Here is a 16,694-nt window from a genome sequence, read left to right on the forward strand (position 1 = left end):
TGCCTCATAACCATCGCACCCGGCCGTCACGTAAATCTCCCCCAATGCTCTTATAGGCGTCAAAACAGTCCCCTGCATGACGGTGGCGGTGCTCTGCGGGCACAAGTGTACTGTTACTACCTTATCCTGAGGGTGGGAGCCCAGCTGTGTCCCCCACATCAGACAGGATGAGCAGGCTCTCCGATACTGCTATCAACAGCTCATCCTCTTCACAAGCCCTGAATGAGATTGCGAACCCGCCCTGAGATGGGTCCGGGGTCTCATATCAGAACTCGACCAGGGCATATGAGCGTGATGGGGGAATGGGAGGTCCGTGGAGGGTTTCCCTGCAGAGAAGCTCCCACTGATGTCCCCAAGTCGCCCCTAGTGCTAATCAACTCTGCCTAATACCCGTAGGTAGAAGGACCGACTCAGGGAGCCACTGGCATGGCTTTCCCTCTGACGAAAGAAATCTGCGACCACAACATTGCCATGGTCATGTTCTCGCAATGAGAACAAGAACCTTCCATGAACGATGTCTCCATGTGGGTAGTGCCCAAGCACTACACACACGATCATGGACATGAGAAGCGAAGAGATACCAAGAATAAAACACAAACGAAAAGGCATCTTGAAAAAGATGCTTTCAAAGGTGCCACTCTTTTAGAAGGATATATATTCTCTTTGTTTGCTGCTGAAATGCCCAGGGGCATTCTCTCATAACACCGTGCAAGAGGGGGAGAACCGCTGTAATGCGCCGTAAAATCCAACAGCTTCACTGGAGTTTAGAGGTGAATGGAACGGCAGAGTAATTCAGCTCGCTGAACACAACTGCTCGGCTCCGAAGAAAAAAAATCTGAATTAGTGGTTGCATTCCAGCTCCTTTTATACCCGTATGTCCAGGGGAGTGGCATGCAAATTCCACTCGCCAATTCCCATTGGCCTTTTCTCAAAGATCAGAGGTGTCTGGGGCTCCCAAGGGCAACCCCTAGTGTCACTACATCGACACAATGTTGAATGAGTGACAGAAGGGGAATTATGTTTATATGGAGACCAACTCGTCCTCGGTATGCTCTGTGGGCATGGCTTGGGAGGCAGTTAAGGCAGGTCTTAAATCGTGGAGTTGGAAGGAAATATTTAAAGTTCCTAGGCAGAGGTGAAGGGCCAAATGTCATCTTGTGGCCTCAGAGAATTGACCTGATGGAAATATAGATAAAATACAATTGTGTTGCATAAGGTGAAGTTTTGGCTATTCATCAGTAGTACATTCAATTGATTAAGTAAAGTTATGACATCACTTATACATATATATATATATATATATATATATATAAGTTGTTTTTTTGTGGGGGGCAGCAGCTCCTCCGATAACATTAGGCGTTTCATCAATAGCATGTGGTCAGTGGTGAATGATTAGACTCCGGTCACTGCCATCACACTTGAAGCCGAAAAGGTGTTTGATATGGTAGAATGGGATTATCTTTTTAGATTTTTTAAATGTACGGGTTTGGGAGTATGTTTATTATATGGATTAAGTTACTACATAAATACCCAGTAGCGGGTTACTACAGTCTCTCCCTATAGATGTTCCCCTCTCTTATTTCAAGTAATTTGATAGCATAGCAAAGTCCTTCATTTGGAATGGGAAACGTCCCAGATTACATTTTAGTAAACCCAATATTTTGTTTTATTATAATGCATTCGGTCCCAGACATTTGGCTCATTGGTCGCTTCCACCTGAGAGAGCCCCTCCCTGGTTTTTTATTGAAGAACAAGTTCTTGCCCCTATTTCACATTGCAAAGCCTTTCTATCAAACTAACTGAAGAAGTTAAATTACACCCAGTTATATCACATTTGCACTCGGTATGGATAAATTGTAAACAAAGTGTTTAATTTGGACATTTAGTTAAATGTCGCCTCGAGTTTATGGCTGAATCCCAGATTATGTATTAATAAACTCCTTTCTGCTGGTCAGAGTGGATTGTGAGGGGAGTTACTATACTCCACTCTCATATACTGTTACCTACAGTATATGAGAGTGGAGTGTTGAGATCCTTTGAAAATTTGGTTCAACATTTTGAGATTCCCAGATCTCAGTTCTTTAGATATTTACAGCTGCACCACCTGCTCTGTAATATTTTTGGGAGTAGCATACACCCCCCCCCCTAAAGTGGTAGATACTCTGGGAGTGGTGATTACTGCTTTTGGAAATAATAAAGAGGCATCGCATCGCTTCAGCTTCTCTCATGAGATTATGGGAGAAAGATTTAAACTTGTTATTGGAGTAGGGAGAGTGGGCTTGGATTCTAAAAAAACATCAAGTTTGCATCTAGACGCAAGGGTGCTCCTTATGCAATTCAAGATTTTGCATTGATTCTATTGGACCCCCTCTAGATTGTATAGGCTTGGTCTTAAAGACACACCCACCTGCTGGTGATGCCAATCAGAGGATGGAGACATAACACATGTCTTTTGGGGGTATGTTAAGATCCAGGTGTTTTGATTGAAGGTTCAGAGTTTTGTGTGTGATGTATTGGGCACTCAGGTTTCATTTTGCCCCAGGCTCTGTATTTTGGGCGATGGGACAGTCATACATTTTGAGAATAGACACATAAAGAGTTAGGTCCTAACCAGTATCATGATCGCTGGACAGATACTTTTAAGGGGATGGATGTCGGCTGGAGAGCTCTCATTTCAGGAGTGGTGCTCAGAGATGGGGAGGGTGGTGGCCATCAGGGCCATCATTTAGAAGACTGGAGAAATTGAACTTGTTTGTGAGCACAATATTGGAGATGTACTTGCTTGTCTTTGTGGTGTTTCCTTGCGTTCTTTGTGTGGCTTGGTTCTTGGTCAAAAGTTCGTTCCGTCAATGTTTTGATCTCTTTGTGACCTAATTTATTGCCTGTATGTATGTTGAGGTTAGCTGTGATGCGAGGCCTTCTCATGGGTTTGTGAACCGTAGAGAGTGATGAGCTTTCTCGAGATACCGAGCTCCCTTGGACCTCACATGGCATGGAGTCAGAAGGAAGTCTGAGCAGTCAGCGGAGCAGAAGAGAAGAGACCGGAGAAGAGTGAAGAGACGAAGAGAGCAAGAGCGTGTTCTTCCTGTTTGGAACTATTTGAACTGAAATTGGCCGCATCCCCCAAAGGTGTCCTGCGCCAATCAGAAGTGACTTTTCAGAGTCACATGGTCAACTGGGCTGTCTTTTCTGACAGTTGAGTTATGGTCCTTTGTTTCAGACTCTTAAAAATGTCCCACTCAAAAATAGTGCATATTTAACCATGAGCTTTTATATCTTGAGAATGATACAAGAGACGTGATATTCATTTTCATCAGCTTTCTCTGCATATGCCAGCAAACACTTAAATACTAAACATGACATTTTTCATGGCTGTTATATGTGTAGGTAACAAAACATGAATATCTCTGGTTACAAAACCATATTGGTTTTACACATCATTGCATTTTATCAAGTTAAGCCTTATAGTTACCATTCTTAGTAGAATGAGATGAATCATACAAAATTAAAGATTATATTTATCAATTATAGGTGATTGCACATCGCTACACACATTTTAAAGAGTTCCATCTGTCTATAATCATTAATTTGTCAGGTACAAATTTTACCACAGTTCAAAGTGATTTTCCGCATTATCTAGCAAGGCTAGATTAAGATGAAATGTCTTAGAATTGTGCAAATCTGATGGTCCTTGTAACCTTACACAGAACAGCCGGCTCAGGCTCCATGACATGGAAACATTCCAAAATGAAAGGCTTGGTTTTTCTCATTTCAAATCATGCTGGTGGAATTCTTCTGCATATATAATCTTACAGTATATTTTTAACATTTCGTTCCCCAACTCTGAAAATTATTAAATAGAACAAATATTTTATCAGACTCACGTTATTACGCAAAGCCATTTCTAACTGAAAATGTTGACTATATCAAGACTAAATCAAATATGCTACTTATTAGGGGTATTTAAATTAATATGATGGATGAAATTGACCATGGAAATTTTAAAAGTCTGTTACATATTTGTAGTGCAACCTTAGTGTGTTACATGTAAAGCTGGCACTTGTGTTTCAATTGCATCTGATCTGATCTTTTCTGTTTTTATTTTCTGTTTAATTTTATTGGCACTCCCATTATTATAAAACCCCTCGATATACACCCCACAGCTCATGTTCCCATACCCAAAAGCATCGAGAAAAGTAGGCAGAATGGTATGTAACAACTTCAACCATCTCGGCTGCTCCTTTTCCAACTGCAGACTCCTTCACACCTGCTCCTTCTGCGGTGGTGCCCACGCAAGGAACTCTTTCCCCGACAACCCAACCGCTCTACCAGACTAACTACTTAAGTATCTCAGCACACCAGTTAAGGTAAAATCCCTAGCCACTGCCTTACTACATCACCCTGACAGAGAGTTTGTTGACTTCCTTACCAATGGGTTCAAAAATGGTTTACATCCAGGTATAGAAATAAATCCACAAATATTTTTTGTTCCCCACATAACCTCCAGTCCGCACTCTCTGAGCCAGACACTGTTGACACTAATAGCCAAATAAGTCCAGCAAGGTTTCATGATAGGCCCATTCAAAGAGCCTCCATTTTCTCCATTCCGTGTTAGCCCCATTGGCATTGCCACTAGGAAATACTCCGGAAAAAAGAGATTAATCATCGACCTCTCTTCCCCCCATGGCACTAAAGTTCCTGGCATCAATAGCATCATTCCAGACCCCGACTTCTCTATGCAATACGCAACCATCAATACCCCCATCATTCTCATCCACAAGGCAGGCCACGGAGCATGGCTCTCTAAAGCAGACATCACCAACGCTTTCAAAGTCATGTCCATTTGCCCAGATTTCTGGCGTTACTTTGGAATATTCTGGAAAGGAGCTTATTATTTCGCAGTGCATCTCACCTTCAGCTGTAGAAGCAGCCCCACGAACTTCGACTCCCTCTCAGAGGCCTTATGCTGGATCCTCATCAATAACTACAAGCTTCCCTACATCCTCCACCTTCTCAACGACTTCCTCATCATCACACCTCCATCAGCACCCCGATCAGGGCTTTCCACCCTCATCAAAGTCTTTTCTGAACTAGGTGTTCCCCTGTCAAAAGAGAAAACCTCAGGGCCACGCACTTCTATCGAGTTTCTAGGTATCACTTTAGACTCCATCTCCTTCCAAGCATATCTGCCTCCCACAAAAATACATCGCATATCACTGCTCTTATCAAATTATCTTCTAGCAGTCAGTTGTACAAAGCAACAACTTTAAGCGTTCCTTGGTCACCTTAACTACGCCATCAGAATAATCCCCCAAGGAAAATCTTTCCTTTCCAACCTATAACGACTACATCACTCAACCCGAATACATTCAGCTGTACACAGAAGCAGCGCCCGAGTTTAGATGCTTTGTCCAACAATCAGACGTTCCCCCATCTTCTGCACTCTATGACATGTATCCCGTCATCATAGCAGCCATCCTTTGGGGGCATGAATGGTCCAGACACTCCATACTCATTCACTCAGATAAATCAGCAGTAGTCGAAATCATAAATAAAGGCCGATCTTGTTCCCAAACCATCATGCCATTTGTTCGCAGACTAACACTAATATCCGCCCAACACCAGTTTCTCATTCAAGCAGCTCACTTTCCTGGCTACCTGGCATTGCTGGCATTGCTGACTCTTTGTCTCGTTTTTCCTTCCAGAAGTTCAGAACCTTGGCTCCAGAATCAGGTATCCATCCCACGCCAGTTCCACCGTTTTCAGCCTCCATCTTCAACTAAATCCACAATTGGAAAATCTTTCAAACGCTTCACGAGAAGTGATCCTTGATGGCCTCGCTCAGAGTACCCTCTCCGCTTACCTGACTGGTTGGAACTGTTTCAAGGCATACCACTCCTACGGACTCCCTTTTCCCCTGACAGAGGTTTGGTCCATTTGCAACTTCGTCAACATGCCCATTCCATTAAAAAAATCTGTGCATCCTCCATTCAGATCTACCTATCCGGAATCAACTTCATCCACAAACTCGCTACCGGCAACCCATGCCGCTCCATTTCTCATTCTCACGTGTCGATGCTTATCAAAGGTCTACGGAAACACGAACCAGTCCCCATCACTAAACGCTTGCCGTTAACTTCCGACCTTCTTAGCCAATGCATCCTCAGGCTACTTGAGTCCTTCAGTCGACAAAACGCTGGAGTCTATGTTCCTCCTCACATTCTTCGGCTTCCTGAGGTGCTCAGAATTCGCCCCATCTACTTCTGCCTTCAAATCTGCTAATCATCCAAGCCTGTTAGACATCACAGCTCATACTTCAGATTCCCTCATATACACACTGAAGAAAAGTAAAACTGACCAACTAGGAGATTTATTTCCCAACTACATTTTTCACCTCAACTCCTTCCTCAGTCCATACGAGCCACTTTCCAAATACATACTTTCCAGATATGCCAACCATTCATCACCTCAATAACAACTCTTTCTCGCAGAGAACAAAAAAATGGCTACAAGATTCAGGTTTAAAAAACACTTTCAAAATATCCTCAGTCCCTCCCAAACATTACTCCAGCCATTCCTTCCGGATCGGAGCAGCCACCACGGCTGCCAGCACAGGTATCTCGGACTAAACAATCAGAGTCCTAGGTCTCTGGTCATCCGAAGCATATCGCTCATACATCTGCAATAATCTCAATGATCTCCGTCAAGCTCAAGTCTGTATCTGCTCATTCAAAACCTTGGGGGGTCTTCTGGTCACCTGACTTGCTACCTACCGAGACGAAGCCCCCACTCTGAGTCTCCCTGCCAGGACTCCCCGATCAGCCGGATCGAGGACCTCAACATCCTCCCTATTTCATCCAAACACGACCATTTCAATAAAAATCCTTCATCTTCATTGTTGTGGCGTGGGCCATGCTAGTGAAACTAAACTAGCCTAAATTGAATGGACAAATTGAAAATGAAGTAGAAAAAACAAAATAAAAATTTGAAACAATAATAACACGGGTTGTTATGACTAATGCAGCTTTCACTTACTTAAGTCTATGTTTGAGTTGGAGGGAAAAAAAATCAACAAATAATTGAAAAAGTCAACAGAAGACAATAGGAAGTGTTGAAGGACAGTTTTGTCTTCATACACCAAAAACATATGTTTTCATTCTGAAATATATCCCCTTCACTTTGAAATGTGTTCAGCAGGATACTTATCAAAAATGTGAATATGAAATGCAATTTTGTTGTATTTATATTGACAACTAATTTTTCTTAGTTGTGAAGGTTAAAATAAGATTAAAATATTGATGATGATTTTACGGTTACAATTTTAATTCTCGGTCTTAAGTTAGACTCGGCCCTTCTTGGACTCGAACTCGACTCAGACTTGATTGTTTAAAGACTCGGACTTGACTATGATTTGACTAAGCTGGACTCATAGTAGGATTTTTTCTTTCTTTTTTTTCAGTTTTTACTGCTGATTTGAAACATGTTTTTTAATCGTAATCTGGACCAACTATTTTGGACATTTCTGACATTCCCCAATCAAGTAGATAGGAGCTTTACTTTTATGGTGCTTGTATCTAATTAAAATAGTTGCCCAGGAGTCTTCCCAAGATGGCCTCGGAATGGACTGACTTCCCTTGAAAGGGACTTTGGTAAGGTGCAGTTTTAAAAAAACAAAATTATTAGTGAAACACCAGTCAAAATTAGTACAACTGTTTAGTGAATTAACCACTAAGTTCTTAACAGGAGGGAGTAGGAAATGTTTTAACTTTACAGTTTTATTGCCAAGCACTTGATAGTCCTCTTATGGCCCATTTGTCAGTGAGATTGACTGTGACCTGTTCAAAGAGAAAGAAAGAAAAAAGAGAGGAGTAAAAGGAAGGGTTCAAACAAAGAGGAGAATGAAGGGTTTTTTTTCATTTTGTCTGTAATAACTGGAGAATACATCCTATATTGTGACAATTGGACACTTTGGACAATATTATTAGTACAGGTAAAGATGATTACTAGGGCTGTCAATTTAACGCGTTAATTCAGTGCGATTAATTTTACAAAAAATAATGCTTTAATAAAATTTACGTGATTAATCGCATGACCACGGACAATAATAAGTTTGATTCCTGAGAGATGTAAGCTTGTAGTACCACCTGTTTACTCCAGAGGGCAGTAAGTGAAATTTCACCTTTATGAGCAACGCACAGTTTAAACAGTGAAGAAAACACTCGAAGGAGCGCAAATGTGATCTAAGGGATCTCAAGATGTTTAAAGATTGAGTATTAAACTATATTTAACTTGACACAGTGACCTAAACATTTTATGTTTATGACGCAACACACCCTGACGTAGGTGTAAATTGACGGGCCCTTAAACAAGCCCTTATAATAAATCTCCAACTGATTGACAAATTCACTTGTGAAAAGGATTGCTGTGAACTGTATGCCAATGATTGACTTATGATCAATAATATGATAGTAAACAATACATTGTGTTCTAAAGCCACTTTTTGTATGGCCTTATCAGTGATTAACTCTTCTGCTACAGGAATGTATAGCATTTTAATTATCTGAATATTTCTGTACATATATATAACTTATTACATAGCATTTATGTAGTTCAGTTAGGACAACTCTCAGAATAGATTAAAGATATGTAAATGAGAGTGGAGTGGGTTCGGTCTTAGCAGACTAGATCTGCTGTACTAATGCTGCTGCTGCTGCTTTACATGAGTCAATATGCTGCTGCTGTTGGCATGGAAACATGATGCTGCGAAGAGACATGCTGCTCCTACTGCTCAAACATCAAGTTAAAGGCCCCATAAAGCAGATCTAGGTGGGTGGTGCTGGGGAGGTGGAGGGAGAACTCTATACGTAACGGTGCTTCTGTAGCTGGTTCCCTGTGTATTGCTTGAGGTGAGTACCAGTTTTATATATGTTTGACAAGGGAAAAGCTTCTGATTGGGTGCATAGAGAGAGGTGTGCCTGTTCGACCTATCAGCCTGCACCATGAAGAGTTTCCTTTCTGAACTTAATTGTCATTAAACTACAAAATTGGGTCAAAGGTCTGCACTTATAGGGTCGTTGACAGCTGGGGGAAAAAACACAGCAAATGGCAGACAATAAAATGCAATTAACCAAATAAATATGCATTGTAAGGCCAGCGAAATTGGAGGAAAAGGTGCTTCCCATATCTTTTGTTGTTGACATTAAAGATATTTACTGAAGAAACCAGTCAAATTATAAAAACACTTACTCATCCTGGAATTCGGTGAAGGGATTGCAGCTGATATTGGTCTGTTCTTACCAAAATATGAACCACTGCCTCCCAGTGGCCAAAGCTGGAATTGTTGTTAAGGTGCAATGTCCACAAGGTGGCATCAAAAGCCAGTTGTATTTTTAGTTGTAAATAATGTAATACCATCAACAGAAATGCATATTTTATAAATTTTTTCAACATATTTGTGTTAATGCAAACACAGAACTACCGTCAGTGGAGAAAAATATTATTTTAAAGGGAAAATGCTCAGAATCTCAATGACCATTTTATGTGTTCTGTATACATGTACATTCAGAATCGACATGTTGATTTCTGTGATCATATTGAAAAACAAACCTGCTAAGTTTTCAATGTTAATATTATTTTGTCAGGATCCTGTCCCTTTGTCAGTCTGGGTTTTTGTAGTAACAGGATCCTGTTCTGTTTCTATGATGTGTTTAGTTTTTTGTCTCTGTGTGAGCGCATTGCTTCGGGTTGTGGTTTTGTTGCCGTGCGCACTTCGGCCAGTCTTGGGTTTCATGTTCGGAGCATGATGTCTGGATTCTGACTCTCCTGGTTCGGTTTCGGTTCTGGTGTCAGGATCCGTACACTCATGCTCCATGTCTTGTCTTTTATTGGCATGAGTGCATTGCTCTCATGTCATTTTGGCAGCATGCATTCACGTCAATTGTTTGTGTCTGTCTCTCACGACCGTGCTTTTCGCTGCGTGTCCGGGTCGCTAGCCGTCTTCGCATTGTGCTGGGGTTCAGTCACTTCTGTCTTTATATCGGTTTTATTTGTGGCCAAACTCTTACACAGGTGTCTTGTCTCGTTTTGTTGCTGTGGCAGCGGGGGCGTGGTCAAGCGCCCGTCCAGAGAGAGAAAGCCATAAGGGTGCTTGTACCTGTGCTAAATTATGTCTAACACCTGTCTCTAATTTCAGTGAGCATGGGGAGAGCAGCATATAAACGGCCACAAAACCACCAATAGGGGAAAGGAGGAGGCGAGAACTGGCTTGACGATATAAATTATATTTTTAATGATAAACTTAAATAAAAGACACAAACATAAACACACGCCAGTCAGCTGACCGTAAATTATCTCTCTCTCCATCACACTACCTTTATCCCTCTCGGAGACTTAATTAGCCTGATAAGGGACCAGGTGTGTATAATCACAACCCGGCCCTGCCCTCTGCCATGTCACAGTTGCCAATTGCGTGCATCGCGTGATGTTTGCCTCAAGATGTACACTCAGGCTTTGTGTAGTGTGAGAGTGTATGGCATTGCTTTGTTAGCATTGCCATGCATTCTCTCATTCTGTCTGTCGGTTGGCATGAGCATATGTTACCATATTGTCTTGGCGATATGCAATCATGCCATTCAGGTGTTTTTGTTTTGTGAGAGAATGTGGCTTTGTTTTGTTTCTGTTTTGCCTGGTGTCTCTCAGTCCTGCTTCATACCCCTCCTCCTTGTTTGCCCATTATCAGTTCATTTGTCTCACCTGCCGTGCCAATTAACCTGTTGATTTCTCTCCCTATTTTAGTCTCTTCGTGTCTTTTTCTCTCGTCTTGTAAGTCCCTGTCAGTTTTTTTGTATTGCTCCTTTTGATCCACCCCAGCCTGTCTGTGTCCTTACAATCCTGGACTGTGTTTTTCCCCTACCGGGTAGTTTGTGTTGGTTTTGTTTATTTTTGAATCAATAAATCCTTTGTTTCACTCTGCTTTTGGGTCCTGCCTAAAAAAATCATGATATGAATTATTTTCCATTAATACATTAATATTTTAAAATAGTTCCATTTTTATTTAAATAATATTTTTGGTTTACTTTTGTAAGATACTGTAAAATCTGTTGTCGCCACTGAATGACCAATGTAAAATCTGAATCCTGAAGCAAAACCATTTGAGAAATACTGGTTTAAAAAAATTGTATGTAACTTGTCATGCAACGGTTTGCAGTAATGTAACTTCCTCAATACTGCCTAAAACTGAAATACATAGGTAACATTTGCCAAGACAAAATTTGATGTTAGTTTGATAAAAACTTACCTGAAAGTTTTAAATCATGAACAATCAGTGACAGTCTTGGCCCATTTGTCATTCTGTCAATGTAAGTGTATGGCATTTGTGGGATTTTTGAATATCCACTATGGAAAAGTCTGATCGGTTAACAAAAACAAAGTATAGTAAGTCAAACAGTATGAAGGTCTGAACTGAGTTTGGTGGATATAGCTTGAAAATTGTTTGGTTTAGGGATTTTGGAAACCCTTTTACCATGTTTGTAGAATAAAGTCAACATAATGATCAAGTCTGTGTGGAAGTGTCATTATTCAAATATTTCTTGAGTTTATTTAAAATGTCCAACCCTTAATTATGGGTTGTCCTTAACAACAGTGAAGTCTCATGAAATAAAATATCACCCTAGAATTTCCCACTAAGAGGTATAATTACAAAATCAGAATCCAATAGTCAGTAATGGCTTAATGTGATAATTTAATATTGCTTTATTACAGCATGCAAACATATGACAATGCAGCTTATCTTGGCAGTGTGCTGGCAAAATACATAACTCAAAATGCTTAAAATGTCTTACCACTCTAGTGCAATAAAGTGCTAGAGATACAGCAATCTCTGTGTCACAATATTTCATTCAAAATTACATAGTGTAAAAACTGTCAAACACAGTATAAGCTTAAACCACATTGATGTTTCTATGTTCTTCTTCTTCTTTCCTTGCGTTTGTCCCATGTGGGTGTAGGATCCACTTTTCGGCAAGTTGCTCTCCATTTCTTCTGATCGAAGGCATCTTTGGTGGTGGCGTTGACGTGCCTCATATCTTCCTTAATCCGGTCCATGCAGCGTTTCTTTGGCCATCCACATGGTCGTTTACCCTCAAGGTTGAGATGCAACGCTCTCCTCGCCACCGACTCCTCTTCGCTGCAGACTATGTGGCCGTACCATTGGAGGTGTGTTTCCCTCTTCGAGTCCATGATTGGTGTCACACCCATAATTTTCCTGTCATCCTCATTCATCACCTTGTCCCATTGGGTCAGTCCTAAGGTCCACCTGAGCATGCACATTTCCATTATGAAGGGCCTGTTTCTATGCTCTCTATTACCTATATTCTAAAACAGGAAAAAAATAATGGAAGTTCTTTCATGGGCTGAAGTTGATTTGTAAAACTAGATGGCTCGCAAATCTAGTATGTGGGGGGAAAATCGAGGTTTCTCCAACTAAAAAATAAAGTGACTTGCTGAATCTAAAATTTCTATTAAATTAATGAATTTGGGTTGTGGTGACAATACTGTTATTGCTCAAACAGTAATACATATTTGAATTGTCAGATTTTAAAGTTGGAACAGCGGTGGAATGTTTACATTTAAATATTTGGCTGACATTTTTTCCAAAGCAACACACATTCAATGTATACATTTTAGCAGTACCAGTGTGCCAAGGGAATCGAAACAATGACCTCGATGTTGACTAAAATGTCCTTTAACGGACCTACCATTTATATGGCTTTGCTAAAGAGTCAATCTGTGAAACATTTTGCTTAATTTCCTCTTCCACACTAATTAAAATTAATTGAATAGAACCTCATTAGTTCACTGGTAATAATAATTAAAAAAAAATCATACTTATGGATTTCAGTGGATTTAAAAGGAAACATAATTTAAACCAAGTAAAAATGTTCTCTTTTTATCTCTGAACACTTATGTTTCACAGCTAACCAAGAATCGTATAAAATACCTCATGTGTGTAATGTGCGTAATAAATTGTCCTTCATCTCAGTGGGTCATGGATTTTCTATAGCTGTGTAGCCCCTTAAGTCTTGTTTAGGGTGGTAGTGATGCTGGAAGCGACCTGTGAAGAAGACTACTGTCTGAGTATAGCTTCACAATAATCTTTGAAAAGAAAGATAAAATATAAACAGATAAAAGACAAGTTGAATAAAAAGACAGAGTTTACTGTTAGCCTCAAGAACACAGATTGTTACATTGAACTTGACAAACTGTAGAGTTAGTTGCTAAATATGGCAGTGCTGTATCCTAAACAGCTCTTGTTTTGAAGAGTTGCTTCTTTGACAATGCAGCATTTTTGACCATAACCAGTCCGATCGAACCAAAATGTAAAAGGCTGAACTTGAAACATTGTGCGGGCAGTGGTAGCAGGTGGTGTTATTGTTTATTATAGAGTGCCTCCAGAATATCTAACTCAAGAACTGTATTTTCTTTCAAATGATTTCACAAGAGGCAATGGAGTGCCTTTGAAGTGAACAGGTCGCTTCCTGTCATTTTGTCATGACCATTCTAATGTACCGCTGCTTGGTAATAAATTGCGCTTTATTTTCATTAGTTTCAAACAAATGTATTCCATGCAGCTATCATGTTGAGATGCTTCACAATAACCAAATAATTGATGTTATTTGTATCATCCTGCACATGCCTCCTTGCCATCTGACTTTGAATTATGTATCCTTTAGATATGTCTATAGCACAAAAAACATATTGAATCAGCTTAGATGCTGTTTCGGAAATTGCCCTGGGATTGTATAAGAAGAGACATATCCCTAGAGAAAAGGAGATCAAACATATAGACTGCAGCTCTATTTTTCTCACTCCAGCTGCACCTATTTTTCAAAGTCAGAACAAGGGTCATAGACAATGAGGAAAAAAAAGATGCCTTTTGATGCTGCCTTCTAAAGAAACTCAACATTTGTAACTTCCTCTTGGTCGCTATAATGTGGTTCACTCTCGGTGGGGCACAGGGCGCGTGGTGAGTTGTGCGTGGATGCCACGGAGAATAGCGTCCACAGAAATGAAGCCTCCACACACAATGTCTCCGCGGTAACTCAACAAGACACGTGATAAGATGTGCGGTTCCAGATGCGGAGGCAACTTAGGTATGTCCTCCACCACCTGGATTGACATGGTGGCATGGTCGAGTGTTCATCCGGAGAGAAAATGGTAATGGTGCATTCACCTGAGCCAGATAACGATTAACACCTGTTTCCAATTATAGTGAGCTTGGGGAGAGCGGCATAAAAGGAACCATGTCAGCGCCAAGGGTCAGAGAGAGAGAGAGAGAGAGTCAAGGAACAAGAATGCTGTGAAGCTGACAAGTAACTGTGAAGCTGACAAGTAACTGTGAAGCTGATGTGTAATTGTGAAGCTGATGTGTAGTGAAGTGTAGTGATGATTTATTGTGAAGGTGTAAGCCCATAAAGTTGCTAATTAAAAAGCCTTACCTGTGACTGGAGAAACCCGGTTCCCTGTGTCCTCCTTCCCTCTTGCTGTGAAGTTGTTACAACCAGCATTTTGACCAAGAATGTATTTCAACATAGATAGAGGTTGTGAACATAGCTCACGAATGTAGCTGTTTCCTAATGTCAGTAATCACTGATTATTTTGAGAAACAATAACTAAATGTGAGGATTAATACAGTAGTGTTCTGTAATTATTAATTGCCTTCTTTCTGCCTTTTTTCCACCTTGATCTCAGTATAGTTCCCCAGAGAAGTTGTAACCCTCACTTATTTCATCCTTAAATAATTCTCACATGCATGATAAATTATACTCTGTATACTATTAGCTATTTTTGTCTCAATGTTGCAGCAGGTTTTGCTTGAAAAGGCAGGAAGCACCAGAAAGACAAGTATAAATCAATGGAAACATCTCGGGTTACTTGACTGTAACCCTTGTTCCATGATAAATGCGGAACGAGATGCTGTGCTGAATTAGCGCTTTGGGAAGAACTTTAGGTGTGACCAGCTGTGAATATGTGTGCAACACGTCAAAGAAAATTGACCGGAATTTATAGCATCTGCTGGTGACATCATTGGATGCACCTGTAGCAGGGCTATAAATAGATGTGTCACAGGTGCATCGTCCGGTATTTTGTCTGAAGAGCAGTCCTGGGGCATACCAGTGTGGCAATGAAGCTCCACGAATGGCACTCAACGGCACCATGTCCTTCAAGACGTGGCAAGCCGAAATGTCAGCAACATAGACGCTGAGAGTGGCGGGCCATATGCCTGCTGACAATTTTTCCCTGCAGAAAGTCCAGAACTGAAGCAATCTGGCAGTTAACTGGATCTGCATTATGTGCGCTGCACCATCTTTCAAAGACACCCCATTTATTGGCGTAGATTCTTCTGGTCTCGATAACCTCAGGTGAAAACCCAGTGTCCCACAGTTGGTACCCTTCAGGGGCCAAACATGAGGTTCCACAGTTCGGGCCGATGATGAAATATTGTCCCCTGAGCCTGAGACAGAAGTTCCCTCCTGTCTGGAATCGCACAAGGCGAGCCGTCGAGGAGAGACATTATCTCCAAGAACCATACCCAGTTCAGCCAGCGCGGCACTATCAGTAAGAGGCAGGACCCTTTTTGGCGAACTCTGGCCAAGACTCCCGGGAGCAGAGAAACCGGGGGAAACGCATACAGACGCATTCTGGACCATGTATACGCCATCGTGTCCAGACCCAGGTGGGCTGGGTGACTCAGACAGAAGTAGAGGGGACATTGTGCTGTCTGTTGAGAGGCGAAGAGGTCCACTTCCTGCCCTGTAAAATCTCACCCAGATTTGTTCCACTACCTCTGGGTTGAGTTTCCACTCCCCCATCAGTATTTTCTGTCTGGACAGTAAATCTGCTCCCATTCAGGCATCCAGGGATACAAGCTGCTCTAATTAACAGGAGCTTGCCCTGGGCCCAAAGAAGAATCTGCCATGCCAGTCTGTTCAGCTGGCATGAACATAGACCTCCTTGATGGTTTATGTAAAAGACTACCACTGTGTTGTCCACCCGCACCAAGACATGGCAGCCTCTGGAGGAAGTATTTCAGGGCCAGAAATACAGCCATCAACTCGAGACAGTTAATCTGACAATCAAGCTGACGACCCTTCCATTCCCCTTGAGCTGGTTAACCACTTAAGACTGCTACCCACCCCGTCAGAAAGGCGTCTGTCATTAGCAACCTGCGATGGCAAGACACACCTAGAGTGGGACCCAAAGTGAGGAACCCTTATCAGCCTAGGGGATTGGCCCTTGGATGAAATCCCCTGGCTTTGAGCCACAACTGAAATGGTCTTATGTGCAAAAAGGCCCAAAGGGACCGTGAATGTGCGGGGTGATAAGGCTAGACCGAATGGAAGAACCCGATATTGGAAAGCTTCGCCCCCGAAAGCGAACCTCAGGAACTTCCTGTGTTGTGGAAGACTTTCTATATGAAAGTACGCATCCATGAAATCGATCGTGACCAACCAATCGCGATGTTGGATTTGAAACACGACCCTCTTGACTGTTAGCATCTTGAACATGATTGCCCTCGGAGCAATTCAAGCCTCTAAGGTCAAAGATCAGACGCAACCCCCCATCCTTCTTTGGAACCAGGAAGTATCTGCTGTAGTAACCTGACTCTCTCTCTGGAAGGGGAACATGTTCTATGG

The 16,694-nt window shown here is 41.6% G+C and overlaps 1 pseudogene; it reads left to right on the forward strand.

Moving 5' to 3' along the window:
* The first annotated feature begins 4,568 nt into the window (after positions 1-4,568).
* On the forward strand, positions 4,569-5,342 carry LOC127631654 (uncharacterized; annotated as a pseudogene).
* Positions 5,343-16,694: the final 11,352 nt, after the last annotated feature.

The sequence above is a fragment of the Xyrauchen texanus genome, chromosome 38 (assembly GCF_025860055.1).
Source record: "Xyrauchen texanus isolate HMW12.3.18 chromosome 38, RBS_HiC_50CHRs, whole genome shotgun sequence".
NCBI lineage: Eukaryota > Metazoa > Chordata > Actinopteri > Cypriniformes > Catostomidae > Xyrauchen > Xyrauchen texanus.